Source organism: Macaca mulatta, chromosome 17, assembly GCF_049350105.2.
Source record: "Macaca mulatta isolate MMU2019108-1 chromosome 17, T2T-MMU8v2.0, whole genome shotgun sequence".
Lineage (NCBI taxonomy): Eukaryota > Metazoa > Chordata > Mammalia > Primates > Cercopithecidae > Macaca > Macaca mulatta.
Genome location: NC_133422.1, coordinates 27,774,035 through 27,787,455, shown reverse-complemented (window position 1 = coordinate 27,787,455; position 13,421 = coordinate 27,774,035). Strand labels below are relative to the sequence as shown.

The 13,421-nt window shown below is 44.5% G+C and overlaps 1 long non-coding RNA gene across 1 annotated transcript in view; it reads right to left on the bottom strand.

Moving 5' to 3' along the window:
* Positions 1-332: 332 nt before the first annotated feature.
* The window catches only part of LOC106994262 (uncharacterized), a 65,308-nt gene continuing 52,219 nt past the window's right edge, over positions 333-13,421 (bottom strand). The window contains exon 4 of the long non-coding RNA XR_001440781.3: positions 333-576. This is a non-coding gene — a long non-coding RNA (uncharacterized LOC106994262). The remainder of the gene's footprint in view (positions 577-13,421) is intronic.

Below are 13,421 nucleotides of genomic sequence, written 5' to 3'. Positions count from 1 at the left end.
GTGCCAGCCAGTTGTAACTTTCTCAGCTGTACTTACCTTCTGATCACTTCTCCTCGTGACTACACCTTGGCATCCTGGTCACCCTGCTTGAAAGAGGTGAGCTGAAGAGTTCCCAGCTGCACATCTGTACTTCCTGGAGGGAGTCCTATTCTGCACATGTTGATTCATCCTTTCTTCCTCCACAAAGGGCAACTGAGTGTCCTGGTAGCCTAACCATAGTCTGTAGCAAGCGTAGGGGTGGAAGGGTAATGCCTGTCCTCACACTCATTGCAACGTCCCCAGCTAACACCCATATAAAGAAGGACAGATTCACAAGAGAAAAGTATAACAAATTTATTTAACTAAGTTTTATGTAATACGGGAGCTTTCAGAAATGAAGACCCAAAGACCCAGAGAAAGCTTTTTTTTAATGCTTAGGTTTGATGAAGAATGTACAGCCATGTAGAAATGTGATTCGACAGAAAGGGCATGTCCTAATGGTAATAAGCTGAAATGGGAACCCAGCAAGGCTTGTTTGTTTAGCTTCTTCTTGGCCTCTTGTGTAGCATTTCTTTCTCCAGGATAAGGCAGGATCACCTGTCAAATGAGGGTTTTAAGGGGAGAAGAAGGGTCAGGCAGTGACATTTTTAGGTTTACAGTTTGCTTTGGGAAAGAGGGGTTCTAGTTTCTATGACCTGCCATGGGAAAGAAATGAAAGAAAGAGAAAGGAGAGTGGGAGAAGGTCGGAAAGAACATCTTGCTGCTGAGGTCCTTCCAATCTCCCTCAGGGCAAAGTATTCAGCATACCAAAGTGCTATACTTGAGGTTCTCATGTTCTGATTCCCAACACAAACATTCAGAGGGAGTTGTGGGAAGAGCATGCAACTGAAAGTACAAACGAAACGGGGGAGTTCTCTGACCTCTCTTGCAGGACATGTAATGGGCGTGGCTCATCCATTTGGCCATCTTGCTCTCAAACCCCTTATGGGAGGGGGAGCATGCAGACAGGCAGGTGTAGGAGCTGCGCCAAGTGCTTTTGGGCTCCAGCCCCACGATTGCATCTAGGGATGGGTGCCTGTGACTCTCGAAGCCCAAGTGGGCATGTGTTACAGTGCGCTTTTTCAGCCTTGTTGTCCATAGATGGCTTAAGTGTTAAACATCTCAGTGGGCCGGGCGCGGTGGCTCAAGCCTGTAATCCCAGCACTTTGGGAGGCCGAGGCGGGTGGATCACGAGGTCAGGAGATCGAGACTATCCTGGCTAACATGGTGAAACCCCGTCTCTACTAAAAATACAAAAAACTAGCCGGGCGTGGTGGCGGGCGCCTGTAGTCTCAGCTACTTGGGAGGCTGAGGCGGGAGAATGGCGTGAACCCGGGAGGCGGAGCTTGCAGTGAGCTGAGATCACGCCACTGCACTCCAGCCTGGGAGACACAGTGAGACTCCGTCTCAAAAACAAAAACAAAAACAAAAACAAAAACATCTCAGTGGACCCTCTGCCTTTTTGCAAGGGCAGAGGGCCAGCATGACAGTTTTCCGTATCCAAGCTCTTGTCCAGCGTCCAGGAAAAATCAGGTCACACACAGACTTAAAGGATGGTAAACGTGGGAGTTTTATTGAGTGGTGGAGGTGGCTGTCAGTGGGATGGATGGGGCTGGAAAGGGGATGGAATGGGAAGATGATCTTCACCTGGAGTTTGACCATGCAGTGGCCCATCTCCTCTCTTACTGTCCCCAGCCGAGCTCCTCTCAACATTAAGAAGCTCCTTCTCTTCTCTCCTTCTCTGCCCTTCTGTTTGTCTGCTTGTGGAGCCTGGGGTTTAGGGTTTATAAGGGTACAGGATAGGTGGGTGTGGTGAGCCAAAAGGCAACTTTTGGGTGCAAAAACAGGAATACTTGTTCCCATTTAGGACTGTGGGTTTCCAGGATTGAGGGTGGGGCTTTTGCGGGGTAACCACCCTCTTCTACCTATTATTTCCCTGTTTGCTGTCTGCATCGTTTATCCTTGCACTCCATCTCCAAATATGGGGTCCTCCTGAGCCACTAGCTCTCAGGTCTACCCATTCACTGCAAATTCCGATTAACATGTGCAAAATGCCTTAGAGTTTATTAACACTGTACACAGTTTCCCTATTGCAATTTCCCTGTCATAATAAATTGGCTCTAACTGGGTAGTGGGCAAGAACTCATGGGGTGGTTACAAATACAAATTTAATAAAAAATTGTGATATAACTCTATTAGTAGCTGGCGGAGGGAGGAGAAATAAGGTGGAGAATGTTAAGACAGCTAAATCTTCATCTGCCGTAATAGAACAACAATAGCTACTGTCTGGAACTGACAAGTTGGGAAATAGCAGTATGTGTATATTCCTTAGAAATATGGAGTTAAATACCAGAAAAAAAATAGAAAGGGTTTAGAAGGTTAAAAGTGGTTGCCTTTAAGGAGCAGAAATAAGGAGGCAGAAAGACAGAAATGTGAAGCAAGAAACCACCCTTATTTGTGTAGGGGAGGAGAAAATAATTTTTTCTCTACCTTTCCTAAGTTTTTTGTTAGGACAGATCCCTGTACCGAAAGAGAAATTAACAAAAGAAAAAAACCCAAGTTTATTAATATGTATATTTCATGTATACATGGGAGATACTCAGGGAATGAGTAATTCTTGAGAGCAGATCTCAAATAGGTGGCTTTGACTTCAAGCTTAAAAACCATCCTTTGCTAAAACTGAGAGGGAAGGGAAGGCCAGTTATGGGGGGACAGCCAGGAAAGCACCTGAAACCAGGGTGAGGTTTGTGATGTAGATTTAAATCCATACCTTTTTCATTGATAAGAGTTTCTAGTGATTTAGAGTCATTCTTCTCTTCCTCTTGCAGACAGAAAGACACCCTTACGTATGGAGATCTCCTTTATAGACATAAACTTTCCTTACAAAAGGGTAACTTCTACTTTTGTTTTCCGAGATTCTCCTCTGCTGCAGTTTCTCAAAGTAATCCTCATGCTAAAGAGGGATATTTGGGGGTGGCATGTTTCTGGTCTCCTAAAGTCATATTTGGGGGTGACATGTTTCTGGTCTCCTAAAGTCATATTTGGGGGTGACATGTCCTAAATCCCATCTTTTGCTACTATTTGACACATATATGGCAAATATATATATATATATATATATATATATATATATATATATGCTGGAAAGGCATCCAGATCCAGACCCCAATAGAGGGTTCTTGAATCTTGAGCAAGAAAGAATTCAGGGCAAGTCCATAGAGTAACGTGAAAGCAAGTGTATTAAGAAAGTAAAGAAATAAGGAAAGGTTACTCCAGAGGCAGAGCAGCCCTGATGGCTGCTGGTTGCCCATTTTTATGGTTATTTCTTGATTACATGCTAAACAAGGGGTGGATTATTCATGCCTCCCCTTTTTAGACTATATAGGATAACTTCCTGATGTTGCCATGGCATTTGTAAACTGTCATGGCGCTGGTGGGAGTGTAGCAGTGAGGATGACCAGGGGTCACTTTCATCACCATCTTGGTTTTGGTGGGTTTTGGCCGGATTCTTTACTGCAACCAGTTTTTTTGTTTGTTTTTTGTACACTTTAAGTTCTAGGGTACATGTGCACAACGTGCAGGTTTGTTACATATGTATACATGTGCCATGTTGCTGTGCTGCACCCATTAACTCGTCATTTACATTAGGTATATCTCCTAATGCTATCCCTCCCCCCTCCCCCCACCCCACAATAGGCCCTGGTGTGTGATGTTCCCCTTCCTGTGTCCAAGTATGATCTCACTGTTCAATTCCCACCTATGAGTGAGAACAAGCGATGTTTGGTTTTCTGTTCTTGCAATAGTTTGCTGAGAATGATGGTTTGCAGCTGCATCCATGTCCCTACAAAGGACAGGAGCTCATCCTTTTTTGTGGCTTACTGCAACCAGTTTTGTCAGCAAAGTCTTTATGACCTCCTGTCTCATCTGTGACTTAGAATGCCTAACCTCCTGGGAATTCAGCCCAGTAGGTCTCAGTCTTATTTTACCCACTCCTATTCAAGATGGAGTTACTCTGGTTCGAATGCTTCTAACACACACACAAATGTATACACACACACACACGTGTGTATTTGTGCTTATATATATGTATATATGTTTGTATACACATATATCCATACCTTTTCTTGATAAAAGTTAAAAATGAACAAAGAAGGCCAGGGTATGCAATGCATGATAAGGACATTTTCATAAAAAATAGCTAGTGTCAACAAGCAACCACTTTAGATTTAAGATGCAACCTTCAGCTCTCCGAAAAATGCTCTGACATGGTCCTCTTCACTCCCACACTGAAGTCAGTATGGCTTACTATACTCGCTACACAGATCTCCTTTCAGGCTCTACCTGTTCCATTACCCGAGCAAACAGAAGCAAGCAGCAGCCCAGGCTGCCAACTCACTCTCTGAGGTGAGTTCCAGAACCTACAGGGTGGCATTATCACATTCTTGGGCTGACAGCACTTTTGCTGCCTCCGTGGCTCCCTCTTCATTAAAAAAAAAAAAAAATTAAAAATTGTATTTGAAACAACTGTGTTGGTATAAAAATTGACATGATATAGTCTAGATTCATTATTAGGTATTCATTAATATTATATTTTTTCTTCTGATTTTGAAAGTAATTAAAACACTTTCATGGGTCCCTAAAAGTCTCATGGGCTCTAGGCACAGTGCCTGCTCCACCTAACGGGGAAATTGGCCCTGAGAACCTGAGGCAGGAAGAAGGGACAGATCAGCGAAGCACTCTGCCACCCTCTGCAGGTCCTGGTAGAAAAGCATCAAAAGCAAAGAAATAATAAAACCCTCCTAGAGTAAAGTCATCCATACATCAGCTGGTGTTAGGGAGTTGTCAGGTGCAACTTGCAAAAACATCTTGTCAAATGTCCACAGCTTTCCTGTGAGGTGACTCTCACGTCCACAGACATCCAGTGGCCCCAGAGGTTAGGTTTCATGTCTCAGTTCACCCACACCATTCATGGCAGCCCAGGAATGTGTAACCACTCGGCCTGGCTCTTCCCTGCCTGTCAAGGAGGTGAGGCCGTAGGGTGTGGAGTGGGTGGGACATCTGTTCCCTGTCACCCTCCGAGTCCTCCCTTTCACACCCACGCTCTGCCTTGCACGGAAAATAAACATCAGTAACTAATAAATTTGAAGTCAAAATCTAATGTACTTTTTTTTAACTCTCTGCCGTATGAAGAGACCACCAAACAGGCTTTGTGTGAGCAATAAGGCTGTTTATTTCACCTGAGTGCAGGTGGGCTGAGTCCGAAAAAGAGAGTCAGCGAAGGGGAGATAGGAGTGAGGCCGTTTTATAGGATTTGGGTAGGTAAAGGAAAATTACAGTCAAAGGGGGTTGTTCTCTGGCGGCCAGGAGTGGGGGTCACAAGGTGCTCAGTGGGGGAGCTTTTTGAGCCAGGATGAACCAGGAGAAGGAATTTCACAAGGTAATGTCATCAGTTAAGGCAGGAACAGGCCATTTTCACTTCTTTTGTGGTTCTTCAATTACTTCAGGCCATCTGGGCATATACGTGCAGGTCACAGGGGATGCGATGGCTTATCTTGGGCTCAGAGGCCTGACACTTTTACAATTCCATAAATACGCTTTCCTTTGCCTCCACGAAGATCAGAGTTTTTGTGACATTTTCCCCCTTCTATTTTAGTTCTTTCAGGCTGTGCATTCTGTTTAGTTCATTACAAAAATATCATAAACTGAGTTGTTTATAAACAACAGAAGTTTATTTCTCACGGTTCTGGAGCTAGGAAGTCTAAGGTCAAGGTGCCAGCTGATTCAGTGTCTGCTGAGAGCCTGTTTCCTGGTTCATAGACGGACGTTTTCTCACTGTGTCCTCACATGGAGGAAGTGGGGAGGGAGCTCTCTCAAGCCTCTTTTATAAGGGTGCTAATCCCATCCGTGAGGACTCCTCCCTCATCACCGAAATCACCTCCCAAGGGCCCTACCTCCAAATACCATCACCTTGGGGGTCAGGATTTAAACATATGAATTTGCGGGGGGACATATTTAGTCCACTGCACGTTCAAATCTGAAAGATTCCTTAGTGGCATCCCTGTGTGCCTGTCCCATTAGTGTTGTGCTGCTGACCTGGGTGGCAAAGGCTGAGTCTCCGCTCCGGCTGGTCCATTTTGCAAATGCTGTACTGTGAGTATTGCATTTGCACAGCCAGGGTCCCCCTTCCCCTGAAAATTCAAACGAGGCCACAGACAGCTGGCAATTTCAACTCCATCTCATTTTCCTCAGCTCTTCCTCATTTCTGTGCCTGAGAGGGACTGAATGGGTGGGGGATGGTGACCATTTGCATTTATATAGAATCCCAGCTTTAAGTTAATTAATCAAAACACTAAGCTACCCTGACAAATCCTTCAGGGAAAGCAGAAAGCTAAACCCTGCTGCACCTTGTTTGAAATAATGATTCAGGCTGCGGCAAAATCTCACAACAGGCCCCCTGAAGCTCGCAACCTACCACCTGTGGAAAATCTTTCTACAGGAGGATTTCATTCACTTATCCCAACAAGATGATTTTCCTTTCCACTTTTCGTATCTCCACTCACCTCTGTACCCACTCCCCAGGCAAAAACACTCTGTGATTAAAGAGAGAAAACATGCTCAAGAGGAAGAGAGATGTTTCCTGAAGTAAATAAGAAAAGTAAAACAATCCATGAAGGGCTGGGTTGCATGCCTGCCCTCAGGTGGGTTGAGGCAGAGTGCCAGGCCCTAGGCAGTGGACACACACCAAGCAGCCATGACACCAGCAATCACACTTGGGTTCCTCACACGAGACACACTGTGGGAGGCTGTGAGGAAACCACCGACCAGCATTAACATTAAAAGAGAATTTTAAAATTCCAACCTGACTCTAGTATAACATCACATGACAGATAAAGAGGGAAATCAAAATACTTTGCTCCAAAATGTTTCTTTGCCATATTTTGAAATGGTCCTGCATAGCCATCTTTTATGGGGGAAAATTTGTGTCCGTAAAGAATCTCTGTTAACATAGATTCTTTCCCCTTTCAGGCCCTCCCGATCCTGAAAAGATTAACTCAGAGTCTAGCACCTTTTAAAGGCCTAAATAAGAAACATTTGCCAAATATTGTCTCTAAGAAGTCTCAACTATGAGACTTCACCTATATAACAAGAACCTTGGTCTCCACAACCTCTTATCTTAACCCGGACACTCCTTTCTATTGATTTCAGGTCTTTAGATAATAACTCTTTTAACCAATTGCCAGTCAGAAAATCTTTGAGTCCACCTATGACCTGTAAACCCTCCCCACTTCAAATTGTCCTGCCTTTCCAGACCAAACCAATGCATACCTCACATGTATCAATTAATGTCTTATGCCTCCCTAAAAGGTATAACACCAAGCTATAGCCTGACCACCTTGGGCACATGTTTTCAAAACCTGTGAGACTGTGCCTCAGGCTATGGTTGCTCATTTTTTGGCTCAGAGTAAACCTCTTTAAATATTTTACAGAGTCTGACTCTTTTCACTGACACTCCCAAACAAAATTTTCCAAGGGACTTTCCTTCAGGTTGTGTCTTAGGCAGTTTGAGGGCAACCAGCCCTGAGGAGCTGCCCAAGGAGATATGGTGACCTCTCAGCCAGGTGGCCAGGACAAAGCCATCAGACTCACAGACATGTCACCTAAACAGGTGTGCACACACACTCATAGGTAAAGGCAAACAGAAGCAACATTCACCAAAATGAGGCAACAGAGAGGCCAAAACAGGTGTCATGGGCCAGGCACTGAGGGGACATGACACTCAGGCTGAAGGGAAGGGGCATTTGCCCCTAAGCAAAATTCAGCTGCCCAAAGCAACATCCCGCTGAGGAATGAATGGTACTCTCTGAATTCCAGGGTCAAGTCAAGCTGCCACTAAAGTCTGATTTTGCTTCTTCTCTCTTTACTCATTCCTCAGCAGCCCCTCATCCCCCACAGACTAAGAATCACCACACACACTGGCCACCTCACCAGCTGAGGGCAAGAGATGAGGCCGAGAACGTCTACAGTGGCGATATGGTTTGGCTGTGGTCCCCAGTCAAATCGCATCTTGAATTGTAATCTCTATAATCCCCACGTGTCAAGGGAGGGCCCAGTAGGAGGTGATTGGATTATGGGGGCAGTTTTCCCTATGCTGTTCTCATGATAGTGAGTTCTCACGAGATCTGATGGTTTTATAAGGGGCTCTTCCCCCTTTGCTTCCTTCACACATGCTCACTCTCTCCTGCGGCCATGTGAGAAGGTCCAAGCTTGCTTACCCTTTGCCTTCTGCCATGATTGTAAGTTTCCTGAGGCCTCCCTCGCCATGCAGAACTGTGAGTCAATTAAACCTCTTTCCTTTGTAAATTACCCAGTCTCGAGTAGTATATTTATAGCAGTCTAAGAACAGGCTAATACAAGTAGGGTGGGGTGTGGGCGTGTCTTAGCTCAGGCTGCTGTGATAAAAATACCATAGCCTGGGTGGATTAAACAACAAACATTTCTTTCTCAGTTCTGGAGCTGAAAGTCCAGGATCAGGGTGCCAACAGGGCCAGGTTCTTGGTAAGGGCATTCTTACTGCCTTCTTGTGTCTTCACCTGGCAGAGAGAGGAAGAAAGCTCTCTCCTGTCTCTTCTTATAAGGGGACAAATCCCATCATTAGCTCTCCACCCTCAAGAACTAATTACCTCCCGGGTTTCAATATATGAATTTGCAGGGCAGGGAGTGGGACACAAACACGGAGTGCCTAACAGGACACTCTCCAGAGTTGGACCCAGAACATTGCAGGAAGCAGAAACCAACTGTAGAGAAATAATATGCACCATCCGTACTCTAAAGTATAATTTACCCACAATAGTCACCCCAGGAAGATTAAATGATATGCTAGTGGGAAAAAGTGCAGAAAAAATATCTGCACAGGGTTGCCAAGAATGGCATGCTGGGTTCTGGACAGAAGTGTAGTTAAAATTAATCATTAATCAGGCCGCACTTTGGCCCAATTCCTTGTTGCTAAATGTCACTAGATCCTTACTATTTGCATTCCCATTGTTCCTAGAGATAGGATTTCTGATGTTAGGTCAGAAGACTATTTAAAAATTGATTTGCATCCACATTGTTACTATAAATAGGATCCCAGACATTAGAATCATTAGACTTTTATTTAAGGATTGCTTAAGATGTTTTTCAGACTCTAAATTCCAGCAACCAGTTTGAAAGCCCCCACAGAGAAACAGGATGAGCATGAGAGCACAACTGCTTCACCTCCCTGTCCCGTGACTACACCCTGCACTCTTCAACCAATAACACTCGCCACCCTTTGACCCCCTCCAAATCCCTTAAAAACTCTAACCCCGAATTCCTCAGGGAGATTTTTTTTTTGAGACAGAGTCTCGCGCTGTCGCCAGGCTGGAGTGCAGTGGTGCAATCTCGGCTCACTGCAACCTCTGACTGCTTGGTTCAAACAATTCTCCTGCCTCAGCCTCCTGAGTAGCTGAGATTACTGGCACGCACCACCATGCCCAGCTGATTTTTGTATTTTTAGTAGAGACGGGATTTCACCATGTTGGCCAGGATGGTCTCAATCTCCTGACCTCATGATCTGCCCACTTCAGCCTCCCAAAGTGCTGGGATTACAGGCGTGAGCCACCACACCTGGCCAGGAGATAAATTTGAATTTCCCTCCCATCTCCTCTTTTGGTGACCCTGTGATTAAGCCTCTTTCTCAGCTGCAACCCAGTGTCTCAGTGTAATGACTTGCTGTGTGCATCAGGCAATGAGCCTATTAAAGTTACACGAGTTCAAAGCTCATTGGGGAAGTGCCCCTCCATACTGACCCATCTACCCACTGGAGCTGACAAGAACAGAGGCTTGGGTGCCAGCAGACCAGACAGGGTGAAGGGGGGTTACATAGAGAGAACTGGAAAGGAGGGGGCTTTCCAACTAGAGGGGTGGAAGGAAAGCATCACAGGTGGTCTAGTGACACAAAGAGGCCAGGCTGCCTGGCTGGATGTGTTCTACAGAAGGTGGCCGGTATAACAGAAGAGGCACCAGCAAAAAGTCAAGTTCTATGCCCCTGCCTCTCCTGACTGACACCACCCCTCAGCAAGTAAGAGAGGCTGAGGGACAGACTAGGGAGATGTGGCTCGGGCCTGACGATGGGTACTTCATATGTTGGAGTAGGTAGTTCAGACTTGATCCTGCCAGGAGCATCCTCTCTTTTGTGCCTAAGCAATGTAACCACCCAATGGGCTTATCTTGCCCACTGCCCAGATACAGCTGATTTCTCAAAACAGGGGAACTGCAATAGAGAAAGAGGAGTTAGCTAAATGAAAGACCAGAGTTTTATTATTACTCAAATCAGCCTCTCTGAAAATCCAGAGGCTACAGTTTTTTAACAATAGTTTGGTGGGCAGGGGGGCTAGGGAAGGGGTGCTGCTGATTTGCTGGGGATGCAATCATAGGGTCATGGAAAATAGTCCTCATGCACTGAGTCAGCTTCTGGGTAAGGGCCATGGGTCCGGGTGGAGTCCTCTGGTTGTCAGAAATGCAAAAATCTGAAAAGACATCTCAAAAGGCCAATTTTAGGTTCTACAATAGTGATGTTACTTGCAGGAGTAATGGAGGAAATTACAAATCTTGTAACCTCCAGATCAATGGCTGGTAATCATTTAACTATGCCTGCGTCCTAGCAGAATTCAGGCTCCTCTAATAATCCTAACCTTTCTAACCTGTGGCTTTTCATTAGTTTTACAAAAGTAGTTTAGTTCTGGGAAGGGCTATTATCATCCTTGCCTTAAGGTTAAACCAGAAACTAAATTTCTCCAAAAGCTAACTTGGTTCATGCTCCAGAAAGACCAAGGTTAATTTGAAGGTTAAAGGCAGGATGGAATTTGTTAGATCAGGTCTCTTTGACTGTCCTAATTTTCTCACTGCTGTAATTTTTGCAAAAGTGGTTTCAACAATCCAAGGTGATTTGTATAACAGATATCCTGTTTTTTAAATTTAATTTAATTTAATTTAATTTAATTTAATTTAATTTAATTTTTGAGGTTGAGTTTCACTCTTGTTGCCCAGGCTGGAGTGCAATGGCAGGATCTTGGCTCACTGCAACCTCCGCCTCTCAGGTTCAAGTGATTCTCCTGCCTCAGCCTCCTGTGTAGCTGGGATTACAGGTGTAATCCCACCACACCCAGTCTTTTTTTCTTTTTTTAAGACAAAGTCTTGTTCTGTCACTCAGGGCGAGTGCAGTGGCACAATCATGGCTCACTGCAGCCTCAGCCTTCCGGGCTCAAGCAATCCTCCCACCTTAGCCTCCTGAGTAGCTGGGACTACAGGCACGTATCACCATGCCTGGCTAATTTTTCACTTTTTAGTTTTTTAGGGATGGGGTGGTCTCACTCGCTATATTGTCCAGGCTGGTCTTGAATTTCTGGACTCAAAAGATCCTCCCACCTCAGCCTCTCAAAGTGCTGGGATTACAGATGGGAGCCACTGTGCCTGGCCTCAGATTAGCCTGTCCTTAAGTGTTTCTCAAATGTTCCTCCTGCCTAGCCTGCTTCCAGGACTTCTGGGTGTCTCTGCTTCTTCCATCCTTTATGTTAGTGTTCAAAATATCTACCAATTTTCACTTCCTAGTTGGTTTCCTGTGATTGTTTCTATATCTTGTGGCCAAGTTATTAGCACCTCATTTCATTTAAAAAGTCAAAACATGCTTACCTGCTTCACCCCAAATATGCTAATCTCTGATGGTACACATGGTCCCCTGTGATTAGACCTTCCTGTTGTGTCTCCCCTGGAGCTAATCAGGAAAGCATCCACCTTTGACAATCACTCATCCTGGCGGCTCTGTTTCCTCTGTATCATTCATTCCCTGTTGCTTCCCTGAGGATAGCATCAGCTCGTGTTAGACTAGATAACCCGGAGCCCATTAGCAGGCTCCAGCACAGACCGCTGTAGACAGAGGCTGGACGCTGGCCCAACTCCAAGGAGGGACTGCAGCCTTTCTGTGGTTGCAAGCATTTGGGAGGAGCACTTGGTTGTGGCAGCAGTCAAGACGGGAGCCTCCAGAAGTGAACACTGAAGCCTTCCCTTGTTGCTGCTGTGCTCCCCTTCACGCCCTCAGATGACTAGGTTAATGTTCAAAAGAAAAATCAGGGGTTTCCTCCAAAAGTTTAACCCAAAATTTAAGTATCATCTTTAATTCATACAAGCACTATTTAGTAACTGAAAGAGGAGGTATAAGGTGATCGTTCTATTACTAGATGCAGAACTCGTGGGATTCCCTAACCCATATAACCAATGGATTTAAGAACTGCTGGTCTTCCTGCATGTTCCATGGTTGAAATAAAGGGATTTTTGTTTTCTTATTTAAGAAAGTGAGACAAGTGGTGACAGAGATGGAAATAAAAAGGTAAAAGCTGAAAGGCAATAGTTATAAGCATCAAAAAAAAAAAAAAAAAAAAAAAGAGAGAGAGAAAATGGACAAACCTTAGCCATTAAGGAAAAGTGTACCTTGTAGGTATAACTGATAAATTCGCTTTTGGTAGAGAAAGTGTGTGTTCTTTTTAGATGAGTAAGGTAGTTCAAGGTTGTGTAGCAGAATTTCCTGAGATGAGGGATAAACAGATGAAATAAACATTTCAGTAAGGTATGAAAATTAGGACATTTGAATCCGTGTATAGAGTTGCCAGGTGAAACACAGGACACCCAGTCATATTTCAATTTTGGGGAAATAATTAATAATTTTTAAACCCAAGTATGTTCCAAGTCTTACATATTAAAGATTATTCATTATTTATAGGAAATTCAAATCTAACTGAGCATCTTATATTTTTATTTGCTAAGTCTCATAACCCTAATAATGCAGAAAAAAAATGGAAAAGAAAAACTCTCATGGAGTTTGGCATGAGAATGGCATTTAGAATACAAGAGAAAGGTCACTGAGAGGTTATCCACTGAATACCACAAAGGGTTTTTTTAATAGAGGATGTTGAAAAAAACATGCGGTAAAGAGCCAGCTTCTTGGCTCTATGAAAGGCTGGCTTTGTTTCTTAGCAGGATGGAGGCTGCCCTCGCTAACCCCAATTTACAGCCAGATTGGAAAACTCTCTCAGAGTAGAACTGGTCTCCATGAGGACATGCTGGCTGCCAAATGCCCAGAGGCTTTTCCAAGTGCCAGGTGTGCAGAGCCCAGAGAAGGTGCTCCATGGAAAACAGCAGGTTGAATGAGAGGCAGTGGAGGAATTCTCTAAACTTTTAGCATCTAAAGAATGGGCAACTATTTCATAAAATGAATTAACAATCCAAAGTGTTCCTATCTGGACTCTGGCCCATGTTCAGTTTTTAAGTATAAAAATGAACAGGTTGGCCAGGCGCAGTGGCTCACGCCTGTAATCCTAGCACTTTGGGAG